Raw genomic sequence first — 15,350 nt, 5'->3', positions numbered from 1 at the left:
GTGAAATAATGCTCTTGATTTCACTCCTAGATTGACTAAGTCTCATTTTAATTGTGCCCGCATGTTCTGGTTTGTCCCGCCAGGGAAAATAATTTATCTTTATCCAACCTATCAAATCTCTTTATCATTTTAAACACCTCAATTAGATCACCTCTCAACCTTCTAAACTCAAAGGGTTGCAAGTCGGGTTTATCGAATCTGTCCTCATAATTTAACCCTTGGTACATTTGGTACATCGCACCAGTATTTAGGTTACAAAATCTATTACAAGATTCCCACAGTAAAATATTTCATTAAAAACAATTATATTGAGATCAAAGAGTACTCTATTTACAAATAAATATGTTTCTTATAATGATAAGTACGGATGTGCGATCAATGGGACAGTTTTAATTGATCAGTTTAAAGATAGTCCTTTCAGTTCAGCAAGGTCTCCAGACAGACTCGGAGTTGTCGGGACTTGTGCATTTGGGAAACTCTAGAGGTGTTTAGTCCGAATGATAACAATCTTATTTTGTGGATGGAAGATGCAGTTGAGATTGGAGGCAACGCTGCAGAGTTAATAATCACTGGAGGTTTACATTGGTGTGGAGGGGAATAACAGCGATGGTTGTAATCTGTCCACTGTAAGTTGCAAAGGATGGGTTAGGGATCAAGGAAGCAGTGTGTCCATCTGTAGAAGGCACAACCTGAAATTCCCCATAGACCTTGCAGGAGACGACATCAGCTAGCCTCAGTTTAAATGACACAGTGACCAATGTTCCCCCTCTCCTTTTTTGGGTGCATGGCCCCTTTAAGAGGCTATGCGGCCCATTCACAGTTTCACGCATGCGTAAAATTTTACATTGAAAAAGCTGATCCCGAACTGCATGGGACCAGCAGAGAGCTGTGTAGCCTCAAAGCTTAGACGGAACATTGACAGTAACCCTGCCGTTGACTGGGACCGTGGCTGGAAAATGGACGTGTAGTGGGTGGGCAGATGGGCTCCTGGCACAATTGTTGGGTTGGTAGGGGGCTGGGTATCATTCATTGCCACCTTGTGGCCCAGGAAGCTCGACAAGTGGCTTAGGAGCTGGGTTCTGACATCAGTGTCATCCCCTTTGCAGATGGAGAAAACAAATCACTTTGTTAACACACTCATTAAATCCCGCTCTGTATTTGCCTTAGACGGTTGGATCTGTACTCGGAGCACGATGTACATGATGTAGATGTCTTGGTTGTTTCACTATCATCCCAAGGATATTTGCTTTCGCCAACTTCGAATATCTTTTTCTGGTACATCAAGGATCAAAGTTTTAAGCTGAGCCATACTCGCTCTGCGGAGTTTTTCCATGATTGATTTGAAAGATTTTGGGGCCGAAAATGCCCACAACCAAAACGTAGGTGCACTCAGTAGGTTTTTCTCCACCCCAATCCATGGGGCAGAGATTGGATCGATATTCAGCTCTTAGAGGTGCTAATGGGCCTTAAGGAGGGGGGCAATTTCGGCCCCTTTCTGTTTTCACTTGTGCATTTGCTTTGCTGAAGCACTAGTGGGGGAAATGGAAAACTTCTCCATTGTGTCGGCTGGCATTTTAGTTTAACTTTTCTTTCCTGGGTTGGAAGGAGAATTGCAATATATGTATCTTTACAGTAATTGTTACATTGCCTACAAGTAAGTTGAGGTAGTTTCTAATTCACCCAACGCAGAGAACTCACTCTGCAGCACTGCTTTGAGACACAGTGGGGGTAATTTTGACTTTGTGCGATAGTGTAAAATGGGTGATAGCAAATCAGCAGCCCGTTTAACATCTCTCACGAATTTTATTTCCATTGACCTCGAGCTGTCAATTTGCTATCACCGAATTTACACTCGCACAAAGCCAAAATTACCCCCACTCTAACAGATGGATGCCCATTTTGCATCCCAAAAATAGGTACATATTGGGTATGAAACAGGAATATTGAAGTAAAGGAAAAATGAGGAGATAAAACATTTTCGTTAATCAAAAGAAACTGCCCCCTTCCATGTTAACAATTGATTGAGCAGCTATTTATAACGGCTTAGGCATCAGACTAGGGTCCTTTTCATCTAAAGTGAATTAAGGGTGCCTATGATCCATTAATGAAAGCCATTTCTTTGCATCTTTTGATTTCAATCATAACCAGCTAGCTGAAAACCTGCAGTGGTTGGGCTGCTCATAAGTTAAATACTTGGCAGGCTTTCCTTGTTGCCCTAAAGGAAAAAGATCAGTGGGAGGTAGTAGCCAACTGACTTTTATTTTAAACCAGTCTGTCTGTCTAATATTTCTGCTGTACTTCATGCATGGTGCTGAATCTCACAAGTTTATATTGTTTGATCTATAGAAATTTCACCAAGAAACTTTGTAAACTGCACTTTGTTTTTGTAAATGTTAGATGTCAAAGCTGTAAATGATTTAAATTCTTGAGCCCTAGGCTTCAGTGATTCAAATCCCCACACGCCTAATGGAATGCACAAGCTTTTTTCTGCTGTATAGACAGTGAAGGGGAAAAAAAATACAGGTTTTAATTATTTTCTCTCATTTTTCAGTGTCAACGTATATATAAGAACTTCTGCCATCTCACAGAGGAAAAATCAGCTAGGAATACTGTCCCTATGCATGGAGAATGAACTTTTGCCACTTCACTATACAGGACTGGTTTTGAATACTGTTTTTAGTTCTTTATCTCCTGCTGTCAACAACAGATCTTTTTTTATTCGTTCCTGGGATCCGGGCATCGCTGGCAAGGCCAACATTTATTGCCTATCCCTAATTGCCCTTGAGAAGATGGTGGTGACCTGCTCTTGTAGCCACAGTATTTATGTGGCTGGTTCAGTTAAGTTTCTGGTTAATGGTGACACCCAGGATTTGACAATGGTAATGCCGTTGAATGTCATGGGGAGGTGGTTAGACTCTCTCCTGTTGGAAATGGTCATTGTGTGTCACGAATGTTACTTGCCACTTATCAGACCAAGCCTGAATATCGTTCAGGTCTTGTTGCATGCGGGCATGGACTGCTTCATTACCTGAGGGATTGTGAGTGGAACTGAACTCTGTAATTATCAGCGAACATCCCCATTTCTGATCTTATGTCAGAGGGAAGGTCATTGATGAAGCAGCTGAAGGGGTTGGGTGTAGGGCACTGCCCTGAGGAACCTATGCAGCGATGTCCTGGGGATGAGATGCTTGGCCTCCAACAATCACAACCATCTTTCTTTGTGCTAGGTATGACTCCAGCCAGTGGAGAGTTTTCTCCCTGATTCCCATCGACTTCAATTTTACTCGGGTTCCTTGATGCCCCACTCAGTCAAATGCTGCCTTGATATCAAAGGCAGTCATTCTTACCTCACCTCTGGAATTCAGCTCTTTTGTCTATGTTTGGACCAAGGCTGTAATGAATCTGTTGGTTACCACATCAGAAAAATGTCCACAGTCATTTGTACATTGACAAACAGTATATTGATAGGTCTAGAGCAAGAGGACATGGATATAAGATTTAAAGTAAGAGATTTAGGACATAAAGCAAGATAAGTTTTTTACTCAGAGGGTTGTGAGGCTGGGCAATGCACTACCAGAGTTTGTGATTGAAGCAGAGACCATGTCAACATTTAAAAATAGGTTCGATAGGTTATTGAAGGAAAGGGGAATAAAAGTTACGGGAACATATAGGACTACTGGTCATGTGGAGGCTAGCACCAAAATGGACTAGTTGGGCAGAACAACCTGTTCTAATTTCTGCGTAATTCTATACAAGAACTGTTAGGACTCCAATGCAAGCCACCAGGAGTACCAGCTCCAGTAATGGAAAGTCATAATCATGTAATTTAGGTACTCAATTGATCCTGAAAGTAACATGCCTATCAGATGAACATGTTAAAATCCTGCCTGTTCACAAGGAAGTGCCGCTGTATGTTGTTATAGCCTCGGACAACACAGAGGAAGGCAAAATCATAGATCTCTTATTGAGTTCTTTAAAAAGTTTACAAAAAGAAATGTTCATGCCAAATCACTGATACAAGCTTAGGTGCCTATTTTATCTTGTCAAATTTGGTTAGGTATCGATCGACTTTACCTTGGCCTATGGTTTCAAAATCTGCTTTCAATGTCAGAGATCCTACCCAATGACTGAATCCTACAATGCCTTCCATTGTCATATGACTCATTTGAAATATGAAGGAATTGGTATCAGGGCACTTAGAAAATCATAACATGATTAGGCAGAGTCAGCCTGGTTTTATGAAAGGGAAATCGTGTTTGACAAATTTATTATAGCTATTTTGAGGATGTAATTAGCAAGGGAGATAAAGGGGAACCAGTGGATGTAATATATTTGGATTTCCAATAGGCATTCGATAAAGTGTCACATAAAAGATTATTACACAAGATAAGGGGGCAGAAATTGCCCCTGGGCCGGAAACAGCGGGAACGGTTTCCCGCTCCACCCGTTTTCCCACCTTGTCAGGCATGCGTCACCCCTTACCGACCGGCGGCAACCCCTTTCCGCCCCCTGCATGGAATTGCCCCATGGGAAAGGTGCCGCTGCCAGTCGGTGCCACTGACAAGCTATCTTTGGCTGGGCGGCGGGCTGCCCTTAATGGGGAGGTAGCGTTGCTGCGGTTGCCATGATTTTTTTAGTGACAATTATGCCCCAGGTTCGGCCGGGTCACCAACAGGCAGCCTGGCTCCCCCTCTTGGGTGCCAGGCCACTGGCCCTGTTAAAACCCTTCCTGGTGGCCCAGTGAGCCTAAGTGAAATTCTTGCAGAGCTCGCAGTGACCCTTCCATGGAAGGCAACACACAGGTGTTGTAAGAGTCAACTGAACAGGAGTGACGTTGTGTACGCCCCGCAACCGCCACGACATCTGCCCCGACCGGAAAAACATTTCCAAGTCCTGAATTTCTCCGGATTCTCCGCCCCATGGATTGGGGCGAAGAAAAACTTGAAAAAACGATAGGTGCGCCCCATTTGGGGTGGGTGCTCAATTTCAGCCCCAAGGTCTCGTGGATTAGATGTAATGTATTCGCATGGATAGAGGATTGGATAATGGACAGCAAACAGAGAGTCGGGATAAACGGGTCTTTTTCAAGTTGGCAGGCTGTAACTAGTGGGGTGCCACAAGGATCTGCTTGGGCATCAGCTATTTACAATCTATATTAATGACCCAGATGAAGGGACCGAGTTACAAAGCTAGATGGGAAAGTAAGATGTGAGGAGAACACACAGCGTCTGCAAAGGGATATAGATAGACTAAGTGAGTGGGCAGTAAGGTGACAGACGGAGTATAATGTAGGGAAATGTGTGGTTATTCGCTATAGGACGAACAGAAAAAAACTATTTTTTAAATGGTGAGAAACTTTTAAATGTTGGTGTTCAGAGAGATTTGGGTGTCCTCAAACACAGAAAGCTAGCATGCAGGTACAGAAAGCAATAAGGAAGGCAAATGGCATGTTGTTGTTTATTGCAAGGGGTTGCAGTATAAGAGTAAGGAAGTCTGACACCACACCTGGAGTACTGTGCACAATTTTGGTCTCCTTGTCTAAGGATATACTTGCCTTGGAAGCAGTGCAACGGAGGTTCACTAGATTGATTCCTGGGATAAGAGGGCTGTCTTATGATGAGAGATTGTGTAAAATGAGCCTATACTCTCGAGTTTAGAAGAATGAGAGGTGATCTCATTGAAACATACAAGATTCTGGAGGGGATTGACAGGGTAGTTGTTGAGAGGTTGTTTCCCCTGGCTGGAGTGTCTCGAACTAGGGGTCACAGTCTCAGGATAAGGGGTAGGCTATTTAAGACAGAGATGAGGAAGAATTTCTTCACTCAGAGAGTTGGGAATCTTTGGAATTCTCTGTCCCAAAGGGCTGCGGATGCTGAGTCTCTGAATATATTCAAGGCTGAGGTAGATAGATTTCTGGAGTCTAGGAAAATCAAGGGATATGGAGATCAGGCGGAAAAGTGGAGTTGAGGTCGGTGATCAGCCATGATCTTATTAAATGGCGGAGCAGACTCGAGGAGCCGTATGGCCTACTCCTGCTCCTGTTTCTTATGTTCTTATGAAGCCTGCTTGAAGTTCGACAGGCTTACCACAACTGACTCAGTCATTAGAAGATTACCTTAGCTACCATGATATCAAAGCTCGATTGCTGCAGGCACAGAGAAGCCTGAAGTTCTCGTTCCACACATTTGCAGTGATTCATTCCCAAATCAGCTAAGGAATGAAATGGTTATGGAGAACTTTCTGGGGATTGTTCTGAAGGGATGCATAGGAGAAGCCATGTTCTCTGTTGGCGCACCAAACCCCGAGAGGAAATCAAGGTCATCTGGGATCCAGCGTTAATGCTTGCAACATATTGTCTGTTAATCCAATAGATCACAGTTCTGTTTTTGTCCCATACTCTCACAACAGTTCTGTTGCCCTGTCAAAGCAGCTCAGGATCAGTCATGCTGCTTACAGCTCATGTCTGGTGATGAGCTAGTTATCTTGGAGTCAAGTTTCGGCCTGAGTTGCTCCAATTTTTTTGGAGCAACTGATTTAGAATGGAGTATCTTAGAAATTGCAATTCTCGGCATTTAGTTTGCTCCAGTTCTAGTCAGTTAGAACAGTTTCATTTTGGAACAGATTTATTTTTTCAAAAGGGGGCATGTCCGGCCACTTACGCCTGTTTTGAAAACTTACTCCAAACTAATTTAGAATGGAGTAAGTCTAGATTTTTGTACGCTCAGAAAAACCTTGCCTACACTTTAGAAATCAGGCGTAGGTTAAAAATCAGGCATAAGGAACGAGGGGAGAGGGGGTAAGGGAAGTAATTAAATTTTACAAGCATTCAACAGTCTTACTTGTACAAATAAAGAGCCATCCTGATTAAAAAATTATAAACAAAGCAAATACAAAATATTGAATATTCCTATCTGTGTGAAGCAGCAACAGCCTTCGAGCTGCGGCGCTTCAGGCAGGCCTTCCATGTAGGAGACAGGGACGGCGTCAGTGGCTCGACGGCAGCCCAACAACAACGGCAGCAAGCAGCCTTCAAGCTGCGGTGCTTCAGGCAGGCCTTCCTTCTCTGTAGGAGACAGGGGTGGCGTCAGAGGCTCAACAGCAGCCGAAGACACAGCAAGCAGCAAGGGAAGCTGAGGCCATTCGGCCATGGGATAGGGGCGGCGGCAGTGACTGACAGCGGCCGAAGACACAGCAAGCAGCCTTCGAGCTGCGAGGGAGGCTGAGGCCATTCGGTCAGGGACAGGGAGAGGCAGCCAGATAGCCAGTTTGAAACTTAAATTTGTAATTGCAGAATGGGTGCTGCATTGTCAACACCACGAATTATGCAATGGTTCGCCAGCAATTCACTGCATAGGAGAGAATTGATTAGAGCTCACCGCACCAGGAACGTCATAGCCCGTAAGCTGATGGGCAGGAGACCTTACCCACGTCGGCAATATCGAGCCAGGCGCTCGTACCTGGACATGAGCGAGGCTGATTGTGTCAAAAGGCTGCGTTTCCGCAGAGAAGTTGTCGTTGAGATCTGTGATATGCTGAGAGCAGATTTGCAGCCCAGAAGCAGAACGTTAACTGCCTTGTCTGTTGAAGTGAAGGTAACAGCTGCACTTGCCTTCTATGCCGCGGGATCGTTTCAAGCTACAACTGGAGATGTGTGCGCCATCTCTCAACGTGCAATACATGCCTGCGTTTACCAGGTCACGGCTGCACTGTATGCGCGGAGGAATGACTTCATCAATTTCCCAATGACCGCACAAGCGATCCATGAGAGAACTGTGGGCTTCTTCAGGATTGCTGGCTTCCCAAAGGTACAGGGCTGAATTGATTGTACCTATATAGCCTTGAGAGCACCTGTGGAGGATTCCGAGCAGTACAGGAATAGAAAAGGTTTCCACTCTATCAATGTGCAGCTCGTGTGTGACGACAAGCAGCGCATCATGTCAGTCGATGCGAGATACCCTGGCAGCACCCATGATGCGTTCATCCTACGTGACAGCGTTATATCTGACATGTTTGAGCAGCAGCCAGAAGGGCAGAGCTGGCTACTGGGAGACAAAGGGCAAAGGGACCACCTGGCTCATGACACCCCTACGAGTGGTGACACGGACGGAAGCTGACCGTCAATACAACATGGTGCACATTGCGACATGCAGCATCATTGAGAGGACCATTGGCATCTTGAAACAGCGTTTCCGATGCCTGGACCATTCCGGAGGTCACTTGCCAATCTCCTCAGATTGTCGGTCACTTCACTGTTGTGTGCTGCATGCTCCATAACTTAGCCATCATGAGGCAGCAGGAGCTGGTAGTGGAACCAGAAGACCCACGTGAGGGGCCAGTGCCTGATGATAGTATTTTGGAAGAGTAGGATGAGGACGATGACGATCAGGAAAGCATGCAAGTGCCTGATGCCGGAGCACGAGGTCGGAGGAGGGCTGTCCATTGTGCCCCTTTAATGATTGCTCGAGCCTTGCGCCAACAGCTCATCCGTGAACGCTTCAACTACTGATGCCTGAGGGCTCTGCGACCACTGTTGCGCATGGACATGTTTATTCTTTGCAGTTGTTCCTACGTTGTGTTGTGTTAATGGAACATGAAACAGTTTTAATGAAAAAATATTTTATTGAAAAGTTAACGTCACTGTAATAAAATATTTGTTGTATCAAACTTTACTTTTTAATATGACTCTTGAAGATCACTTAAAAACTTTAAGATCACTTATAAACTTGTAAAGTTACAGAACAATTTCAATGTGAAAAATCTTACACTCTTAAGATCAGTTAAACTTCAAGATCACTTTTAGGTGCAAAATTAAATAAGTTACAAAGTGAGAGCATTTACATTATAAGATCACTTTAAAAACTCTAAGTTGTAGAGTTACAAAACTTACAAAACAATTTCAATTTGAAAAACGCTACTACAGCTACATCAAGAACAAGAACAAAAGCAGCAAAGAAAGGCTGCAACCATCTCTCATCCATATCTCAGTGAATGTTCACTTCCTCATGGGGGTGTCATTTGATTGGCTGGGCTGTGTGCCCTTATTGCAGCAGCTATCTCCATGAGGGCCTGTGCCGTCGCTTGCACTCCCTCGGACATTCCCTTCCTAAGTTCCCATGTCATTACTGCTATTTTTCCCGTCAGGACCGTCAACTCTTCACCCACTACACTGACGCCACCGATGAGTGATCGGGTAAGCTCATTGGTCTCCATACCCAATGCCACAACCTGAGCTGCATCTGTTGCACGCTGCATCTCAGGAGAGCGTGTCTCCAATCTCCTTCTCCTCTGCCTGGGTCTGCCTCGCGGCACCACTGCACTGGGAGACGCAGGCACGGACGGTGGGACGCTCGGTGTTCCAAATGGCACCACTACACAGGGAGGCGCGGGCTGGGACTGTGGGACGCTCGGTGTTCCAGACAGCAGTACTAGAGAGAGGGGCGCGGGCTGGGACGATGAGGCGCTTGGTGTTCCAGACGACAGCACTCGAGTGCGAGCCGTGGGCTGGGATGGTGGGTGAATGGGTGTAAACTGCTCCATTATATCACCAGCACCACTGGGACACGCAACGTCGGAATCAAAACCATAGAAGGTGGAACCAGAACCTATGCGAGTGGGAAGCGCAGGCTCGGACAGTGGTGCACTGACTGTTAAACTGCTGCATTACATCAGCAGCACCACTGGGACCCGCAACATCGGAATCAAAACCATGGAAGGTGGAACCAGAACCTATGCAAGGGGTTGAAACTCTGATGCCCCTTAATGGGGGCTCATAAACATTAATTTGGAAGCTCTCCCCAGTAGACATTTCAGTCATCGCTGCCATCATCCAGTCTGGATCGTCCGCATCTGGTTGTACTGGTTCTTGTTCTGGATCCTCAGGGTTGGCATCATCATCATCATCATGCTCTGCAAAATACATCGGAACAGTCAAATGTTTAACAACAAAGGAGGGGGCAGGATGGGTGGCATGAGTACTCTCACACATAGCAGGTCAGGCAGCAGGTTGATTTGAAGGGCCACGATGCATTTTCTCTTCCTCGCATGCGGGCCCAGCTTGTGCTGTACTGATTGCTTTTCTCCACGTACGACTCATCGTAGCAGCTACCCTTTGTTCCAAGGGTGTCAGTGGATGCAGATTGGGCACGCCTCCTCCTGTCCGAGTTGCTTCCCTTTTGTTGTGGGCCAATTTCTTCTGCAAAGAGTAAAATATAACTTTGTACATAGTGCGTCTTTCTGCAGGGTGGGTATACAGATAGTCACGTTACAGTTACGATTACATTAAAAAATGAAAATATTACTTACACTAACTATTTGACCACGGTCGTGCCATTTCTTTTTACACTGGCTTCCAGATCTCATGGTATGCACCACTGCGCAGTAATCTTCTGCAACTTGGTTCCGGTGTTTCTTCATTTCTTTAGGTGGCATTTTTATGCGACCTCTGTTGCTGGTATCTAGCTCCTGCCATCTCTGCTCAGTGACGTTGACTAATATCTCCACTTCCTCATGCAAGAAATTCTTTGTTCTTGGTGGACGTTGTTCCATTGCTGTATTGAATTGACACTCTTATTTTTCAAAACACGCACTCCTTAATTTGCATACACCTATGCAGCACCTGTTCTGGAAGTTTAGCAGTGAAAAGCAGCACTCACTGATTTCAGCAGGTGATTTATTCAACAGTGCTGTTAAAAGCACTCCTTGAGACACAAAATAATCACTAAAATTCAATCCCAAGCCTTTCCAGAGGTCCACGAGACAAATCAGCACTTTTCTTTAAGTTCCTTTAAAAATGGCCGAGTGCCAATGTTTCTGGGCTACTGCGCGTGCCCGCTCCAACACGCACGCGCAGGGCTGCCGGCACGACGTTCCCTCATTTGACTTAGCCCCGCCCCCCTCCACTTGCAGAATCGGCGCGACTCTGTGGCTCCACCCCCCGCTGCTGTTTGCGCGCCGCGCCGAGCTCCCAAGGACCAGCAAGGAGCCCGAGAATTACGAGTAGATTTTTGTTGCGCTTTTAGGTGCGAAAAATGGGCGTCCATGTCGGGGCTGCGCCATTCTAGGCGCGGCCCGAAACTTGACCCCAGGGAGGGATTGTTCCCTGGGTTTGGGCCACAGTACCACACTGCCACCTCTTGCACTACTCAGCACTTTCTCCCATAACCAGAGGGCACTCCAGGGAGGCATTGCATCATATCATTTTTCAGAGTAGTGGTTCTTAATATTGTCAGATGCTTGGATAAACATTGAGTAAGGCTGTAGCCTCCACTTTGTATTCTCCTCTGCAATGCAGTAATTTTCTTAGCCAGCTTAGAGATATACAATGAGGGAACATTTTGAATACTGAGATATTGAAGTTACTGATTTAAGCCACAGAAAAGTTTTTGTCAGGCAACAAATCACCAGATTGTATTCCAATTTCTCTGCAGTTCCTAACAGTAAAGGGTTTTTAATCAATTATGACCTTGGAGTTGTTACCTGATTTCAATCGTCAACTTGGGTCAGTGGTAGTACTCTCACCTCAGAGTCAATAGGTTGTGGTTCAAGCTCCGCTACAGCCTTAAAGCACATAATCTTTACAGTTCTGAGGGAGTGCTGTCTTTTGGTTGAGACATTAAACTAAAGGCCCATTTTTGTTCAGGTGGACATAAAAAAAATCATAGGGCACTATTCTTCTGGTATCCTGGCCAATATTCATCCTTAAGCGAGAATAACTCGTCATTTATCTCTGCTGTTTGTAAAAGTGTAACCCACAAAGGCCCAGAACACCCCAGAAGTATTGTAGGCAATAACTATGAAATAGGCCCTCTTATAAGGGATAAAAACAGAAAATGCTGGAAATCTCAGCGGGTCAGGCAGCATCTGTGGAGAGAAAGCAGAGTTAACGTTTCAGGTCGATGACCCTTCGTCAGAATTGCCCTGAAATGTTAACTCTGCTTTCTCTCCACAGATGCCGCCTGACCTGAGATTTCCAGCATTTTCTGTTTTTATTCCGATTCCAGCAACCGCAGTATTTTGCTTTTGTTTCCTCTTTTATAAGGGAGGTTGATTCCCACCCTCTTTAATATTTTCAGCCAGTCATGCTGCTACCTTCTCTTAGTGGCTGTCATACTGGTCCAAACGTTTTCCTGCTTTAGTATAATTATGTGACGCCGCCCCCCCCTCCTGACCCCAAATACTATGGCAGGTTCAAGCCCTAGTTCCGCAATTGTTACGGCGAGAGATCACAGATTTTCAGCCATAGTGGATCTCATATCCATAATAATAACAAACCAGCTAGTTGCTAGTAGGTGTTTGCTCACTCATCTAAGACAAACTAGGCTATCCAAAGCAGTTTGTATATGAGGCAGATTGTACATGACGTCAACATGAACACTTCAAATACAGTGCACTAACACACGTACCCCATGCCACACAGTGTGCTAGTTAGGAAGTGTCAGGCTAGATTATGTGCTCAAGTCCTTGAGTGTGCTGCCACGGAACCAAGCTCACACTTAAGTGGTTTAGTCAGTTGAGGCAGCAAAGATTTTAGAAAAGCTGAAACATGATGTGTGTGCAGAGCTAATCCTAGATTTCCGAACTATTCTCGAGCTTTAACATTTCACACTGATGTATTGAACAAAAACCTCAGGGCTCTATTGAATCAAGTAAATGACCTGAGAAAGGATTACCCAGTTGTAAGCTACTGACATACAAGATGTCTAATTATACAATTGAGAAAGAAAGTTTATGGGGCCAAAATTGCCCCTTTTTATAGCCCCATTAGAGCCTCTGTTGGCATTGTCGTTTTCGCCTGGTGAAGGGGGTGCTAGTGCCTCCGGGGAAATCACCCCGGAGGTTTGGGGAGCACTGGGCCGTGCTCCGTGAATTAATGCCCTGGGCCGGTGCAAAACCAACGATGACGTCATCGCGTGTGCACTGACCCCTCACTGCCCCACGCCGACCCATTTGCGCCCTTATGGGGAAATTGCCCGCGGACGGATGACAGCGCCAGCTTTGCGGGTCGCGAAGCTGGCGAACATCCGCCACCGGGGCGCCCTTTAAAGGGGAGGCCTTTATCGCTCCAGGCTGCCATTTTATTTTGTCAGCCGACTCTTGGGTTGGCCCGACAATGGCAGCCCTCGCGTCGACTGGGCCGCCCTCATGCAGCCCGGCACGCCGTTTTGGGTGCCGGGCCGGTGGCCTGGTTGATCGCATACCAGTAGCCCAGTGCCAGCCACCAAAGGGCTTGCAGAGTGTTCAGCGGCCGTCCCCTTTAACTGAAGGGGAGGGCAGTTGTAGCACATTAGCGCTACGCGGATGCTCTGCGTAGTACTGCACACAGCGCAGCGCTGCTGCCCGGGAGCGCCCCTCCAATGAAGTGGAGCACCAGAGACAGTGCACGGCTTCATTTCAGGGGCACGCGGCCCAATTCCGCATTGGAGTGGTGGGGCGGCCGGAACCTCTGGGCCGGGCGCAGGCGGTCCCGGCCCTGGAAGGTTATCACCCCAATTGGGGCACGGGGCAATTTCAGCCCCTAAGTGTCAGTTGGCCATTGCAGAAGCTACAACCCTATTTATACGGAGCCACATTTAGAGTATATTTTGACCGCAATCCCTTAGCGTGGTTACAATCAACTTATGATAAATATGCCAGTCTGTTGCATTGGAGCATTGCCCTGCAAGGACACAACATGGTGTTCCAACATCACCATGGCTCTCAAAGTAGGAATGCTGATATGTTGTAGATTTGAATCTCACAAGCACCATGTCAATGGCACTCACATGTATTGAGTTGAAAAATGGATAGTTAAGTGACAAATATGAATGAGTTCTGCCTTGTTTTGGTCTGGACGATATCCCTATAAATCAGGTACAATAGGTGAGATTTAAAAAACTACCTGCAGCCTTAATCCAATTTTGTTACATACATTGCAGGGATTGTTGTTTTGATACCCTGGTAACAGGCTTGGGAAAGAATCGTCACACACAATTTTTAAATATATACAAACTTCGTGATTGGTTCAGTTATGAATCTGATGCCCTATTATATCTTGAACGTGGCTGACAGTTGCAAATTTCTATTGAGTCTTGGCAACAGGTCGAGAACTGTAAAAAGAAGCAAACTGTGAAACTGAATATAATTGAATCAAAAAAAACTCAGATCATTGAGAGGCGGGTAGATTTTAGCTGGTTTCCAATAACCTTTTGTCAGCTCTCAAGTCACCAGATACAAAGCACTGAAAAATGTAGATTTAAAAAGTGGAGAAAAGACTGAAAAAAGTAACAGCCACTTTCCAGAACAAGAGCCTACTGGAATTTTGTTGGTGATTGCAAGCAACAAGTAGTACATCCTGGCGGCCTACTGATCACTGGTAGGGGGTCTCTTGTCAGTTTTCGCTTGCTACATTATGTTCTAGGAAGAAACTGAGGAAATACTATTTGGTGTAATATTTTACCTTGTCAGTGGAAGTATCCTTTCCCCAGGTGGCTCCATAACTGGATTTGGCTGTGGTGGTTTGTCCTGCTGTCTCACAGGAGTTGTGCAATTCTTTCTGCCTTCATTTAGTTTCACATTTGGAATCCTTCACTCTGGTGTGAATGCAGAGATGCAGAGATCCTACCTGGTATCATGAATTGTCAATTACTTGGTAGAATACTAAAGCCAATGCTGATTAGGCATTGCACTCGTGTTGTGACGGACATTTCATTTGAGATGAACAGGAAGGATATGCGAAAGTCATGAGTTCAAATCCTGCCGTGGCAATTTGTTGCAATATCGCAACTATTCACGAATATCCTTTAGGGAAGGGAACCTGCCACCTACCCGGCCTGGGCTATATGTGACCCTAGTGCCACACTATGTAGTTGGCTCTTAATGCCCTCAGGGCAATAGGGATGGGAACTAAATACTGCCTTGTCATTCCAAGAACAATTGTTTTTTTAATCTGCAGCTTCAGTGTGCATGATGGGAGCAAGAAGGGGAAATACTAATGTGAGCCAATCTTAATCTTGCTCAGTAGTAGTATCTATAGTTGGGTATATTTTTCAATTTACTCTTTCCCCCACCCCACCCTCCACCTCATAAGGTGCCTGATAAAATGCTTTTTAATTCTGTTATGCTTTTAAATTATGAGGAGCAAAAATTTAAATTTGCAAGTGTACTTGTCATGTGTTTGCATTAGGTCTGTACAACTATTAATAATAATGAGCGTGTTGTAATTACTTGTTTTGTATAACTGTCATGGGAATGATATCGTCATAGTAAACTGTCACTTGTGATGGACAGTCAGCCTTTCACGATCCAGTGTAAACAGATGGAGAACATCTTTGTTTACCAACATTGAACCTTCTTGTTATAGCTTCAACATAGAA

At 45.3% G+C, this 15,350-nt stretch overlaps 1 protein-coding gene and 1 pseudogene across 4 annotated transcripts in view; one reads left to right on the top strand and one right to left on the bottom strand.

Moving 5' to 3' along the window:
- jazf1b (JAZF zinc finger 1b) overlaps nucleotides 1-15,350 on the top strand; it is a 447,675-nt gene that overhangs the window by 391,103 nt on the left and 41,222 nt on the right. The gene's annotated exons all lie outside the window — the stretch shown is intronic.
- On the bottom strand, nucleotides 567-4,150 carry LOC139263715 (transcription factor HES-4-A-like; annotated as a pseudogene).

The sequence above is a fragment of the Pristiophorus japonicus genome, chromosome 5, assembly GCF_044704955.1.
Source record: "Pristiophorus japonicus isolate sPriJap1 chromosome 5, sPriJap1.hap1, whole genome shotgun sequence".
Taxonomy (NCBI): Eukaryota; Metazoa; Chordata; class Chondrichthyes; family Pristiophoridae; genus Pristiophorus; species Pristiophorus japonicus.
The sequence above is the reverse complement of the archived record's forward strand: the minus strand, read 5'-3'. Positions and strand labels throughout refer to the sequence as shown.